At 40.6% G+C, this 12,875-nt stretch overlaps 1 protein-coding gene and 1 long non-coding RNA gene across 9 annotated transcripts in view; one reads left to right on the top strand and one right to left on the bottom strand.

Moving 5' to 3' along the window:
- The window catches only part of LOC129033644 (uncharacterized), a 42,859-nt gene extending 42,820 nt beyond the window's left edge, over positions 1-39 (top strand). The window contains exon 3 of the long non-coding RNA XR_008501636.1: positions 3-39. This is a non-coding gene — a long non-coding RNA (uncharacterized LOC129033644). The remainder of the gene's footprint in view (positions 1-2) is intronic.
- CADPS (calcium dependent secretion activator) overlaps positions 1-12,875 on the bottom strand; it is a 472,988-nt gene that overhangs the window by 212,149 nt on the left and 247,964 nt on the right. The gene's annotated exons all lie outside the window — the stretch shown is intronic.

Genomic DNA, 12,875 nt, shown 5'->3' with positions numbered 1-12,875 from the left:
AGTCCCTAGAAGCCAGAGTAATCCTTTAAAATGTATGTCAGCTCTCACTACTTTTCTGTTCAAATCCCTCAATGCATTCTTTTCACTCAGAACGAATGACAGTGTTTTCACCATGGCCTACAAGGCCTTTGATGAGTTGAACCTTCACTGTCTCTGACCTTATCTCCTACCCCTCTCATTCTGGTTCATTTAGCTTCACCTACATCAATCTGTTATAGCTGTTCTTCAAAAATGCCAAGCATGCTTTCCATTCAAGATCTTCATACTTGCTGTTCCCTATGCACAATCTGCTCTTCCCTCATCTCCCTGCATGAATCACTCAGCTTGTTCCAGGAGTGCTGGGGATGTTACTTTATGCAGGATGATCACGAAGGCAAAGTCTTCCCTAGCACTCCTTATTCTCTTTCCCTGCTCTTTTTTCTCCTTATCACTTATTGCCACCCGACATATGCTTTATTTCTGTTTTTGTTTGCTTATTGCCTGTCTCCCCCAACTAGAAGCCAAGCTCTGTGGAGGACAAGGACTCTTGCTTGCTTTGTTCTCTGTTCTATCTCTCTCTAGGTGAATGTCAGACACATTGCAGACACTTAACAAATATTTTTGAGTGAATCATCAATTTTGAAATAGTTCTACCGAAGAGTTACAATGTCAGAATGACTTTCATTCATTACGTATAGAATATTCCAAATGGGAATCACTTCTTTGCCACTTAAATGCTATATAACTACGAGAAGCTACTTAAATTATTTGGACTTCAGTTTCCTCACCTGAAAAGTTATCAGAGTTCTTATGAAGTTCAATAAAATCACATATTAAGGTGTCATGAGTTTAAATGAAATAAAACACATAAAGCACTGGGCGCATACAAAGCACTGAATAACTAGTAACTGCCACAGTGATATTAAATGGTGCTACACATAGGGGTTTTCTCTAGTCTGTACAGGAGCACCCTAAGAACTTCCTCTCCAGCTGCCCAACCTCAATGGACTCTACCAGAGTGTTGCCACTTGCCCCTTCCCCATTCATCCCTTGTGGGACTTTCCAGGCTAGTTCCAGGGTCTCGCAGGCGTCTGATCCCTCTGATTCCACTTATTTTAATCCAAACAAATTAATTGAGTAAGGGACTCATTGCTGAAGGCAATAGTTATGTCTATAATGGAGGTGAGTCACCAGGTACCAACCAAATGACTTCTACTGTGGGCTTGTGAGGAGCACAAGATGAGAGCTGGAGCAGTGATAGAGAACGGGAGACAAGAGGGAATTGATTGGACAGCTGTCCTTGTTGTATCCTCTGAGTTTTCCAGTGAATGGGGGCAAGTTTACTGATTTAGCCTCCTTTGTCCCCATTTGTTGATGTTCACCCATTCATCCATTCACCCACCTGTCCAATCCATAGTGAGCACCCAAGGCACTGTTCTGGGCTCTGGCAAGACTCAAATGAATAAGACAGAAAATCCTTGCACTCAGAAAGGAGTTCATAGTGTTTGGGCAAGACAGACAATAATCAAATAGACAAACAAGAATGACAGGAGTTGTGAATACAGTAGAACAGAGTCAGGACACAGAATGACTGAGGCAGGGCCACATTAGATGGGGTAGTCAGAGGACATCCTGCCTGAAGACATGGTGCTTGAGCTGAGACCAGATGGAGGAGGGGTCCCCATCCAGCTGCGCCTCCTTCTCTGTTCCCTCCTTTAGTGTACTAAAGGGATAACAGGGTGTGGAAGCACAGCTTCAAACTCAACAGAAGGAAGGGATCTACTTAAACCCCTGATCTTCACCTTGTCTCTGGAGCCCAGCATCCTAAAAGTATTTCTGGAGTGACTAAATCCATTTGATTGATAATCTCTCTCTGTGGCTCAGCTCCAGAGTTCCTAGGCGGTAATACGTAAGCATGTGCAGTTTAGTTAGCAGGCGATACAGGTGTTTATGAGAAACAAGGGTCTCATGAGGAAATAAGTTCAGAAAATGCTGGCTTGAACAAAGATCAGTTCCTTTATATAGGATTTCTCAGAGCCTTTATTATGTTAATGTGCATTCCAGATTTTCAAGAGGGGCCACAGCATGTAACATTTCTCAAATTTTTGGGACTATAGAACCCTTTTTCCAAAGAGCATCATGAATGGTTAGTGTTTGGTGGAGGATACCTTGACAAATCTGAAAGAGTTTGACCAATGTACCAAAGAATTTCTTATTGGCTAATAATCAGTTTTAGATAACCAAGATAATCTCGAAGGGATGTTGAGACCAGGGGTATCCTCTCCTAGACATATATTGGTGTCTCGGTGAAATCGGGTAAAACCGATAGCTGAAATGCAGGAGAAAATAATCAGACCACTTAAGAGGCTTGGTTAGAAGAAAGGAGGGCAGCCATTCAATTTGCTGTGGGTGGAGTCATTGGTGGGACTTATCTGGGAGATGCAGAGAAAGGAAGAGGAGAGATCTCTATCTGTGCTTCTTTCCCTACTCCCCTCTGTGCTCCCTGAGTGACTGCCAATCTGCATGACCCTGAGAGAGTGCTCCAACCTCCAACTCCCTGCCTGCTACAGGGGAGGGCCTGGGAAAATCTCAGATTGTTAAACTCAAGGCTGAGTAAGATAATATTTTAATTATTAATCACCACCATCATCGTCAATTCAGCCTAACAGCTCCTATTTATTGAGCACTTACTATGGGCCAGGCAATGTTTCAAGAGGTTTCCACATATTATTTTATTTAATCCTCACAGTGATGCTATGGGGTGGAGAGAGCTGTTAGCCCTGTTTTACAGATGAGGGAACTGAAGCTTAGGAGTAAATAATTTGACAAAAGTCACATGTTTGCTAAGTATATGTGACCCTCCCCCTATCCCCCATCTTATGTTCAAGTCCCACTCTTATCCACTTTACTCTGATTAATCCACTGCAGGATCACAGGGTGGCTTACTTCAGTCAATGATCCTTGTTGAGCATTTTAATGATGATTTTCTGAAGGCAGAGAGGCAAGGACCTGGCCACTATGTTTGAAAAGGCGTCATACCTGGACAAGCAGGAAGCTTACACACTGAAAGCATAGCTCCTTTATCTTGTCCCTTGCCCCAGTTTCAGGCATCTGTATTCTGTATTTGTTGTCTGGCCCTTGTAAACATTTACATTTGTGATCCCTGTTGACGGGAATAAGGTGTCTTTGGCAGGGGAGTGATATAATGATTACTGTGTAGATATGCGCATGACGTATATGCATACAATGTGTACATAATGATGTAATTATTATGTAATATTTTGGAGCTGGAACTCTGGAATCAGACACACCTGGGTTTCCTGTGCCAGGCATTGGTGTCTATACTGGTGTGGCAAAACCAGATATATGCAGATCACTAACTAGCTATGTGATCTTGGGTAAGTACCCTCACCCTTCTCAGCCTCTCTTTTCTTGTCTGTGAATGGGAATATAACATATGTGTCTCTTAGGGCAGTGAGAATTAAATGGGACAGTGCATGTTAACAGCTCAGCAAAGTGTCAGATACCATTGAGAGTTCTCAATAAATGTTAGCAATATGTGATTTAGGATGAAAATTTGTCAAGGATACAGGACCTCAGAGTAAGGAGAGGCTGGGAGCATGTAATAGCTTGGGTGGGACAAGAGAATGGTCTGAGAATAATGGTTTTCAGGGATGATGGATGTGGTATTGCAAGAGATTTTCAGGCTCCATTCCACACCTACTGTGCAAGACAGGTCTTGGTCTCCCAATCATGAAGGAAGGAAAGAGTAACTACTCAGTTTTATTGAGATGCTGACCCCAGGCAAACCACCTTCTCTAATTTGTAGCCATCAGTGGGCACATTGGAACAGTGACTATTGGAATGGCAGCTTTGAAAGGGTTACTACAAGAGTGACTCTTAGTTGGGAATTATACTAATGACTCTCCCACTTCCCAGCAAATGATGATGACAGTAACAAAGCATCAGCTGAGTGCTTACTCTGAACCAGCCACTGTGTTAAGTGCTTTTACATGGATCATCTCATTCAGTAAATTAATAATTGAACCTGAGTTGAATGAATGTTGATTATTATGTCTCACAAGGTCAGCCACAGTCAAGAAGACTTGATTCATGAAGCACGTCTGGGACCCCGGTTTACACTCAGTTTCTGAAAAACAGTTGCATGAGCAGAGAATGCTTTGGCTAACAGTGACTGTCTGTCTCACAATATTGTGGGAATATCAAGTACCTGATGGATACAAGGTCAACCACACCCCCACTACACACCCACCCACACGCACAGAGGAATGAGAGAAGAGAATGAGAAAGTGGAAGAAAAATGCGTTTGTCCTAGAGTAAAACATTATGATAAGTAAATTTGTTGAAAATCAGAATTCTGTGACTATTCATGTTTTGAACTCTCCTCTTATAGCTTTCAGATTTATAGGAATAATAAGACAACCCTGCAACCTTCTGAGTGGTGTCATATAGCTTCACCTCCCTTCTCATGATGGAGAACAGATTTGATACTGCATCACTTTACAGCTAAACTCCAGTCTCCATCACTCTCTAAAGATGTTTATGTGTTTTTTTTTCCCTTGTCTACAAACGTTTTTCCCCTTTTCTATCAGTAGCTTAGGCTCTGACAGTTCATTATGAGCACAATAAAATCCAGTTTATTCCCTCCATCAATCATCGAAGAAAATTCATAGAATTGCAGTAATTAATTTCATCACTTTAAGCACAGAATGATAATTTCATTATCCATTCTGATTGCTTGTAAACTTTTATGAATTATTTGCATCATGAAAAATTTGACATGTGTCCAACATGAAAATTCAGAGCTGTTTGGATTAGACAGACTTTCTTTTCTCCTTCTGTCTTGTGTCAGGCACGTATATTGGTTATGTTTAGTGTGTTGAAACTTTCTCTTCTTTGTGGAGGGTGACAAAAAACAAAGTTACGTTCCTGGGAAGTGAGAGAAAATGCCAAAAAAATCAGATACATGACACAAATGAGTGACTAATAATGTAGTTTAGCTCTTCCTACAGCAGTGGTGTTCAGGGACTTATATTCAGATCTAACCATGTGGAGTTAGATTGTAATTTGCTGGTCATGTCCAGGGACCCCGGCTTGGTCAATGTTTTATCTGTAATCACGTTACAGCACATCTTGTTTGCAATCCCACATTTTTGTATATTAACAACAGTAACATGTATTAAATGTTTACTATGTCCTCAACATAATGCTCAGCACTGTACATATAGCATATAGTATATGTGCAATAGTCCTGTGATCAGGATATGATTACTTCTATTTTACATATGAGGTGTCAAAGAGACTCACCAAGGCTGAGGAAAGTTTTTGTCTAATGCTACAGATACTTATCATAAGATATTATCTATATATTGTTATTATGCCCCAAATTTTAAAAGTTTGCATTAACTTAGACATGTTCTTTCTTAGAAATAATTTGTTTTAATCAAATGTCCCTTTAGCCCTGTAAAAAATATCCTGCAGACAAAAACAGACATCTTAGATTTTATAATTTTATTTTACCCTGGCATTTTGGGAAAAGATGTATGATCAGTCTCTCAATAAACATTAATTGATAATCTACTCTTCGTACATCACAATGTTAAATTTTGGAGTGCTGCAAAGATGTCTAGCTCCTGGTTTGTCTTAGTTCATTTGAAGAACTGAGTAATTACCTGAACAGTTAGAGAGCTACACAGAGGAACTAAACAGTTTGGTATAGCTCAAGAAATGTCCCAAGGGAGAGCACAATGAGCCAATAAATGAAAAATAGTGCTAATGAACACTGTGGTTCAGAGGAGAATGAGAATGATGTGGTAGCAGGGATTTGGGAACCTATTACCGGGGGTAAGGGGCAGCTAGAATGGGTCTTAAGAATGGAAAAAACATATGGATGAACAGAGTAAGTATATTGGAGATGGGAAGTTGAAAGCAATTGTTACTGAGCATCCTGAAGTATTTTCCTTTTGCTTTCAAGATAAATTTCAAAGTCTGTGTTTATTTCTTCAATCAGTAAATATTTATCAAGTACCCTCTGTGCTTAGAGTTAGTGTGGACATGGTTCCTACTTTCAAGGGGCTCATAGGCTGGTGGAGAAACCCCAAAATGAACAAGGCATGTGTGATGAGATTTGTGAAGGTGAAAGTTGAGGGGCTAAGGATCATATAATGTGGGAGCTTATTTAATTTGAGGATGAGAGAGGGGAAGGCTGTTCAGTATCCCTGTAAGGACACCTAACATACACGGTGTCAGTTCTTTCCTTTCACAAAGAAGTGCTGGTGGTTATGGAGGGTGGCTTACTTAGGTTCCTGAAGAAAGGGTAGAAACCTGTAGGTTGGGTAGGATGAATGAGCTATGTGAGGGTAGGCAGAGTTGGGAAAATTGGTGAAGTAGGCAAAGTTCGTGAACATCTGCTGTTTTTGCCTGCTCAACATCCTTGCCCCTGCTTTTGGTCACAGCATTCAAATTCTTCTTTGGGACTACCTCTCCTTGAACTTGGTACACATGGTTTGGGTGAAGGTGACCCCACCCCTGAATTGAGAGGTGGTCGTTCTTGACATTGCATTTCCTAGGCCATGGACTGGTTCATGGGTGGATATCTGACTCAAATGACTCAATAAGAGTCAGCCACAAAATTTAGGCTGAAACCCCAGGGAAGGGAAAACTCCTACTGGAGTTACTCCATTGCAGAATGCAAGCCATGAGTTACTGGTAGCAACCAGATTGCCTCCATGAGGAGAAAGACTGCCTAAGACTAAAGACCACCCAGAGGAAAACAGCTGAGGGAAGGAGAGAGAGAAATTCTTAATGTCATCATTTGAGCATCTGGGTCCAGTCATGCCTATAGCCCTAGACTCCTCATTTATATGGACTAATGAAATCCTGTCTCAGTTTAAGCCAATCAGAATTGCAGTTCTGCACCTGTTGGGTACGATGTTTATGGCCTGAGTGATGGTATCATTGGGACCACAAGCCTCAGCATCATGCAATTTACCCATGTAACAAATCTGCACATGTTCCCTTTATAATAAAAGTTAAAATAAAGAATTGGAGTTATGTTAATTGCACCAGAGGAAAATCAGTAAAGCAGAGCCCCGCCTATCCGTATTTCTTCACCTGACTCCTGATTTTTCATTTGCTTCTTCCCATCTTCCATGTTCCATGCCTTCCTTCCTTTCAGATGCCAAATGTTTCATTCTCAGAGGCTGATATTTTGTTCTTCCCACTGGGCTGGCACTACTGCATTATTTGGAACTTTCTTAAGAACTATTAATCAAACCTCACCTCTCTTGAGTTCCATTCCTTCAGGCTTTTAATAGAACATAGAGTAATTTGAGAAACTAAAATTTCCTTTATATATGTATTCATTTGTTGGCACCTAGCAGGCCTAGGCATTATGCTAGACATTTCAAGTACTAGATAAAAAAGATCCCTGCTCCCACAGAGCTAACAGTCTGGATTGTTGTATAATAATCTTAATTAGGTATTGATGACTAGGGATGGTCTAATACAGGAAAAGGCAAACTAAGGCCCTTGGGCCAATTCTGGCCTATTGCCTGGTTTTGTAAATAAAGTCTAATTGGAGCACATCCACGTCCATTTACTTACAGAACCTCTGTGGCTAATTTCATACTACACTGGCAGAGTTCAATAGTTGCAACTAAGATCGTATGGCTTGCAAAGTTGAAGTATTTGCTATTTTGCCCTTATAGAAAAGTCTGGTGACTACTGGTCTAATTTGTTTCCTTACAATGGTACCTGCAGCATAAATGAGATCCCAAGATATCTAGTGTCTTAGTTCAGTGCTTCTTAATGGTGAAGGTGAATAAAAGGTAAACTTGAACCCTCAGGAACTTGGTGGCACTATGTGAAATCCCACACAACAAGCACATCTATTTGAAATATTCTGGTTTTAAAAGCCCTACACGTGTTGCATTCTACCCCATAACATGACTGCTTGTTTCAATATAAAAATATTTCAGATTTTACCGATACATTGATATGACAAGAAGATGCTCTCTGTTGAACTCTATGATCTCAGGTTCCAGCTTGAAAAAACATGGCCTGAATTAGAAATAACATATTTCTAACGTGAGACTTTTCACACTGGGGCTTAGAGGAGAGGAGGCTTTCTCTAGTCCCTGCAACCCCTCTGCCTCCCATTAGACAGACAATAGCAATCAGGAAAGACCATTGTTTCTAGGTAATTTTTTGCCTCAGTATGCCCCATCCGCCTCTTTGGAATACTTGGAAATTACAAGGGACAGAGAAAAGTTTTTGTTGCACTATTTGTTTAGGTTTTTGAAGTGTTACAGTTTTCCTAATGAGAGGAGACATTCTGATATTATTCAATGTACTGTGTTTTTTTTCTTCCCCCTGGTGACTGCTCTTTGAGGTGCTTTGTTGGAGACCATCAATATATTGTTTGTGGACAGAGGCTGCTTTAGGACACATCTCTTGGTTTGAGGTTATGATTATGGATTATTTTGTTGCCTTTGTTTGGCATACTTGGTGGTAGAAAGATTGCTCTGTGTGGTTGGAGCATTGCATTTGTTATTGACACACAAAAGGACATTCATTATTTATTGGGTGCTATTGATTTTTTTTTTAACTCTTGGGAAACTGGGATCTGTTCATATCATTAGGTTTCATTTAACTGTATTGGAAAGAGAATCACTTAATTAGACAGAGCCAGCTTTTCCGTTGTTGGAATAGGGATGGCAGGCAGGGCTGAGAGACTGTTGTCATTTAGGGATCTCTTCCAGTTCACTCATTAAAGACATTGATTGAGAGCCTCTTATGTGTTTGGTGCTATGCTAAGCGCTTTTGTTGCAGGACCTCATTGACTCAGCACCACAATCACAGCAAGGTGGAGTTTTTACTCCAATGTTACAGATGAAGACATTGAAATTTAGAGTCTCTAAGTAACTTGAGCAAGGTCATTCAACCTAGCAACAGTGAAAACAATAACAATTATAATTTAACGTTTACTGAATACTTAGTATACTAGGCACCATATGAAACACTTCAAACACAGTGTCTTCTTTAATTGCCACAACAACTTTATAGAGCAGGTACTATTATTGCTTCCATGCTTTGGAACAAGACACTGATGTCCAAAGAAGTCAGAGATCCTGCTCCAGGTCACCAGATCAGTGAGGAGTGAAACTAACATTCAAGCCCAGTTTGACTGCAGAGTCATTTTTGAAAAACCTGTGCTAGTATAGATGTCCTTGCTTCTTGGGAGTGGAACTGGCATTCAGCAAATGCAGAACCCTTTGAAACCAACACCCTTGCTCTCCCACTAGAGCTGGCCTCCACCACCTGTGAGAACCTGGTCCCTGTGGCTGAGGGCCTGGAAGGGATTCCTTACTTCAAGCAGGAATTCCACAGTGGGAGACAAACTCAGCCTCCCTTTGCCTCTGTCAGGATGCAGGATGATGGATTAGAAGGAGCACTGGACTGAGAGTTTGGAAGCCCAGGTTCTAGCCCCTCTCCAGTCTTGTGTAATGCTCTGGCAGTCATTTCACCTGTAAAGTGAGATGGTTGGACAGGACAAACTCAACACTCTCTTCTGGATCCAGCATCTTTGTTTCTGTTATTTAATCTGTATCCAAAGTGTCATAGGTTTCCCTGTAAAACTTTTGTGAATTAAAAGACAAATCTCTGGATATGGGGGCACCACAGATTGCTCTGTGAAGTGAACTTTGATTGCTGTGTTCTTGGAAACTTGGTGCCATTCCCATGTCCAGAGGACTATTACCCGGAGGGAAGCATGGAGGATGGGGGAGAGGAGCAGAAAGAGGATGCTGGTCCGTGAATCTGCTTAGAGGAAGTTGAGTTGTGTGTGTCCCTGTGGCAGATCAGAACATCCACCTTCAAGGAATGGGAATGTTTAGTGGGTTGGCAGAATCCCAGTGAGCAAAATGCTCCTTTTCTCACTCCTAATGGTGACTTCATTCCACCACAAGCCCCAAAGTCCTATTCACTTCTTTTAAGAAATATGTATTATTTTCTAATTTTAAAACTTAATGTGTTATATGTATACATATTTATGGGGTATAGTTTTTAACATAAATATGCATAATTACAATTTTCAGGTGATTTTTGGGTGTTTTTGTTTTTATTAAGTTCAGGGGGTATATGTGCAGGTTTGTTACACAGGTAAACATGTTTCATGGGGGTTTGTTGTGCAGATTATTTCATCACCCAGGTATTAAGCCTAGTTTTAGTTATTTTTTCTGATCCTCTCTTTCCTTGCACCCTCTACCCTCCGATACGCCCCAGTGTGTGTTATTCCCCTCTATACCTCCATGTGTTCCCATCATTTAGCTCCCACTTACAAGTGAGAACATGAGGTATTTGGTTTTCTGTTCCTGTGTTAGTTTGCTGAAGATAATGGCAGTCCTACTTACTTCTTTTTTTTTTTTTTAATTTAGAGTTTTTATTTCATCTGGAGGCTGCCTTCTCCAGCAGTAATGGCTCTTCACTTCCTTCTTATGTAAATCCCACTCATCCCACCCATCCTCCTACAAGTTTCACGTCCTCTGTGCACCTTTCTGGATAAATCCAGCCCTTGCTCATCTCCTCTTGCATTCAAACTTCTCATGCATATTTTATTTCTCAGCTGCCTTTCATTGGTTTCCTGTGTTGGTTTGGCCTGCAGCTGGTCTGTATCTCCAGAGAATCAGCCCTGAGGTGTATGCTGAGTGTGCCCTCCTGGCATCTCAGAGGGTCTGAGGTGTAAAAGGGAGATGGGATGGAGTTCAATGTCTCTGACTTTTGGATACTTCTCACTCTCAACCACAAATGTTTATTGAATTTCTACGATGTCCAGGGCTTGGTGCTAGGGATTCCACAGGGAACAAGACCAACATAGCATTGTTACTTGTTTCCCAGGCCTTTTAGTTTTTTTCTGGGCCACTGAAACTTCTTCCTAAAGCTCAACAATCAGGCCCATATGCATATGCACATCTGGTTTATTTTCCAGACATGTCAATTGTAGGCTTTCCTATTTTAGCTATGATTTTAAAGGCAGGGAGCTAACCTTGATGAAATAAGAAATATTTTTAAAAAGTCTTAGAAATGGAAGGGTTGAAAGAAACATTAAGTACTAGTATTTTTAGGGATCCTGGTTCCTTCTTTTATAATTCTATGTTGTTTATCCCTGAGCTGAGCTGCACGGGTACACTGGTCCATTTGATGATTTGTTCCCTGATAAGACACTGAGATAGAAAAGGTTGCTGAAACCCAGGAAAAAAAAAAGACTCATGATAGAATTTAGCCACTAGATGGCAATCCCAGGCTGTAAATGTTCCCCTAAGTTTGACAACAGCCAACTTCAAAGACCTGCGCTAGAATTCAGCCACAGTGCATTTTTAATCCTCTTCTTCCAAGTACATTTCCATTTGTTGCAGAAATATTTCAGCTCATTTGGAAATGTTCATGAACACACCAAGTCCTCTGCATTCTTAACTACTTTTTAAATTCAACCAAATAGAGTTAATCAACTAATAAAGAGGAATTGTAATTATGGCTAATATTCAAATGTAATTTTGAAATGCACCTTTGTTACTTATTTATTTTTAAAGAAACTTTGATTCTGTTTTATAACAATGATATGGATACAGCATAACGGTGATATGGAAGGTAAGTATATCTCAAGAAAATTCCGTTTTCTTTTTCTGGGAGTAAGCCCCACATGTGTGGTGAAGATGGGCTCCTGGGTTTACATCTAGGCCATGTGGCTCTCCCCAGAGCTGACCCAGAAGAGAGAGCTGACCCAGAAGAGAGAGACACAAGGCCAACACAGAGTCATTCCAGGTCTTATTCTTTAGAGAATAAGAAACTTAGATCAAGGAGACAAAGAGACAGGGAGTTGACTTTTTGGAATGGAAAGCTCCACTGGATTATTCTTTATTGGTGGTTGATAACTCCTCCTGATTTAATTAGTACTGATACACAATCCTTCCATTTCCTCTGATTGAATCATTAAAATCAAGTCCTATCCCTGGACACCATCAGGAAATATACTACACCGGAATGGATTTCTATTTATTTTTGGCATATAAGAAGATAATATGACCCAAGAATCAAGTCCTAAATTGATTTACAATAAATTCCTAGTCCTTCTGCATGCTAGCTGTACCTTGGTCCCTATTTGTCAATAGTGTGAGGAGTGTTAGATCCTGGAAGGATGATTTTTCTGAGCTAACCACTAGGTAACCAGACTTCAGCACTGTCTTTCATGAAAATGTTGCCAACAAGAACAATGAACATAAATTGTAACTTCCCACAGCTGAACAATCATTCTCTTAAACTGCTGTTTCAGTCAATAAAAATAAATTAAAATGGTTTGATATCATAAATAAAAAGAATTATTGGCTAAAAGAGATGATTCTCAATTGGGGGTGATTTTGCCCTTCCACTCCCTGGGGACATTTGAAAATATCTGTTGACAATTTTTTTTTCTGGCTGTCACCACGAGGGGTGGGGGTACTCCTGGCATCTTCTCAGTTTATAGTTATAAATTTCTTTCTTCTCTAGTCCTTTTATGCCATTTGAGAGCCTTCTAGAACTTTTTAAAGTCCAGAGATGCTGCTAAGCCTCAATACAATGTCCAGGACTGCCCCCTGGAACCAAGAATTAACTGGTCTGAAATGTCAACAGTGCTGAGGCTGAGAAACCTTGGCCAAATCTTTCACCTTCATCCAGTGGTAGGGAAATTTTAGGTAGTTCTAAGAGTTGCACAGGTCCCTGAAGGAATGATGGGGTTGTTTGTATCTGACTGCTATGGTAGAATACAATGTTTGGGCCCTAAATCTCTGTCCTTCTGAATCTCTTCTCCTCATTCCTATCCCAGTGTATTTGCTAACCCT

The sequence above is a fragment of the Pongo pygmaeus genome, chromosome 2 (genome assembly GCF_028885625.2).
Source record: "Pongo pygmaeus isolate AG05252 chromosome 2, NHGRI_mPonPyg2-v2.0_pri, whole genome shotgun sequence".
Classification (NCBI taxonomy): Eukaryota; Metazoa; Chordata; class Mammalia; order Primates; family Hominidae; genus Pongo; species Pongo pygmaeus.
Note: the sequence above shows the minus strand (reverse complement) of the source record. Positions and strands in the feature narration are given on the sequence as shown.